Here is a 2,724-nt window from a genome sequence, read left to right on the forward strand (position 1 = left end):
AGGGACAAGTGGCGTTCAGCCACACGAGATCGAGCAATAACAGGTCTGTGATGCCCTTAGATGTCCAGGGCTGCACGCGCGCTACACTGAACGGATCTGAGTGTGTCTACCCTTCGACGACAGGTACGGGTAACCCACTGAACCACGTTCGTGATAGGGATTGGGAATTGCAATTATTTCCCATGAACGAGGAATTGCCAGTAAGTGCTGGTCATAAGCTTGCGTTGATTAAGTCCCCGCCCTTTTTACACACTGCCCATCGCTATTACCGATAGGATGGTTTAGTGAGGTCCTCGGATCGGCCCTAGAGGAGCGCCAAGAAGACGATCAAACTTGACTATAGTAGAACCTGCGGAAGGAGTGACTGACGGCGCCAGCCTGAAGCCCTTGACTGCCTCCTGCAAGCACACACTGTACGTACATGGGCCTGGCCCTGCCCTTGCGCGCCCGGGCGAGCGGAGCGGTCAGTGGCTGCATGGGGCACTCGGGTGAGGACCGGGCCTTCGGTGGACTTTTTCCTTCGGGGAGGACCCGACCAATGCGTGAGGGACTGGGGATGTGGGGGCAGGCCCTGTCTCCTGTCCCTCTCAGGCACCACCCCCGCAGTGGGGGAAACCGAATGGCAGTGGGCTGGGACCACCCCCCGTAGAAGGACCTGCTGCTGGCTGGGCCCTCCTGCACCCAACGTCCCGTCCCAACCGAGAGATCCGGGTGACTGAGGTTGGGCCCTTCTCATGTGGCAGGGCAGCCTGGAAGAGAAGGTGCCGAGGGCCTGCGAGGGAATGGCTCCTCTCAGTGGGAGGCGTACGGGATGGGGAGCTCTCTGGCTCTTCCCTTCCGGCACCTCTGGCACGGGCAAGGCGGGGAGGGCTGTACAAGCCAGCTTCGTGCACTGCTCAGGGCTGTCCGGCAACAGACGGCTGAGGTGCAGGTGGGGCGATCCTCCCTTGATGCCAGGTACCCGGTTTGACCCGGTCCCGTGCGTCTGGGCCGAGGGGTTTGAAGACTCGTGCGGTCCCTCCTGATTACTCCGGGAGGGACCAGCGGTTGTGGGGCTGCCTGCTCTTGACGCACCGGGAGCCCCCTGCGTGTGGGGGACTCCTGGGCCGAGCGTGTGGCAATGTTTTTTTCTCACAATGGTGCAGTCTGACTCCCAGAGGGGAAGCCTTGAATGGGGACCCCGAGTCGTCTCGCCACACGGGTGGTGGACGGACGGCGTCACCTCTCCTGCGCCTGCAAATGGGTGAACATTTTCAAAAAGTTGCCTGTGACTCTTTGCCGTGGATCAGTCGGCTCACGCGATTCCCACTGTCCCTACCTACTATCTAGCGAAACCACAGCCAAGGGAACGGGCTTGGTGGAATCAGCGGGGGGAAAGAAGACCATGTTAAGTTTGACTCTAGTATGGCACTGTGAGGAGACATGAGAGGTGTAGGATTAGTGGGAGGTCCTTGGGCCGCCGGTGAAATACCACTACTCTTATCGTTCTTTTACTTACCTGGTGAGGCGGGGAGTGAGCCCCGTCGGGCTCTTGCTTCTGGCTCCAAGCGCCCGACGCCCGCCGGGTGCGACCCGCTCCGGGGACAGTGGCAGGTGGGGAGTTTGACTGGGGCGGTACACCTGCCAAACGATAACGCAGGTGTCCTAAGGCGAGCTCAGGGAGGACAGAAACCTCCCGCAGAGCAGAAGGGCAAAAGCTTGCTTGATCTCAATATTCAGTATGAATACAGACCGTGAAAGCGAGGCCTCACGATCCTTCTGACTTTTTGGGTTTCAAGTAGGAGGTGTCAGAAAAGTTACCACAGGCATAACTGGCTTGTGGCGACCAAGTATTCATAGCGATGTCGCTTTTTGATCCTTCGATGTCGGCTCTTCCTATCATTGTGAAGCAGAATTCACCAAGCGTTGGATTGTTCACTCACTAATAGGGAACATGAGCTGGGTTTAGACTGTTGTGAGACAGGTTAGTTTTACCCTACTGATGATGTGTTGCTGCAATAGCAATCCTGCTCAGTACAAGAGGTACCGCAGGTTGAGACATTTGGTGTAAGTGCTTGGCTGAGGAGCCAATGGGGCGAAGCTACCATCTGTGGGATTATTACTGAACACCTCTAAGTCAGAATCCCCCCTAAATCCTAATGATACCGCTGTGCCGTGGACCCTCAGTTGGCCTGGGATAGCCAGCCTCTCTCGGGGGGGCCAGTGCGTAGAGCCGCTCACTTTGGGACCGGAGAGTGGACGGAAGGGGGCCGCCTCCATCGCCCTTAGTACACCGCATGTTTATGGGGCACCCGGTGCTAAATGATTCGTAGATTACCTGATTCTGGGTCAGGGTTTCGTAAGTAGCAGAGCAGCTACCTCATTGCGATCTATTGAAAGTCATCCTCTGAGCCATGCTTTTGTCTCTCCGTGCATGAGCGCACACGGACGCCTTACACCACCACACCCAGGGGCGGGTCCCTCTGCTGCCAGGCCGGCGGGAGGGATGTCGAGGGGGTAATGTGGGTTTGCAAGAGGCTGCCTCCACCACGTGCCTTCCAGCACGGGGGCCTCCCCTTCCCATCTCTGCCCCACCGGGGTGCGGGGATGTGGCCGCCATTCCTTGCGGGTTGGCAGGGTGACCAGATGGCCTGGGCCAGCCGGGCCTCTCCTTCCCGCTGCCCCAGTCAGGCAGGGAGGCAAGCAGCAGCCTTGGTGTGCCTGGCCACCCCTCGCCCTACTACA

At 58.7% G+C, this 2,724-nt stretch overlaps 1 pseudogene; it reads left to right on the forward strand.

Moving 5' to 3' along the window:
- The first annotated feature begins 1,360 nt into the window (after positions 1-1,360).
- LOC144829710 (28S ribosomal RNA) lies at positions 1,361-2,401 on the forward strand (annotated as a pseudogene).
- Positions 2,402-2,724: the final 323 nt, after the last annotated feature.

Source organism: Lissotriton helveticus, chromosome 4_1 (assembly GCF_964261635.1).
Source record: "Lissotriton helveticus chromosome 4_1, aLisHel1.1, whole genome shotgun sequence".
In the NCBI taxonomy this organism is placed as follows: Eukaryota; Metazoa; Chordata; class Amphibia; order Caudata; family Salamandridae; genus Lissotriton; species Lissotriton helveticus.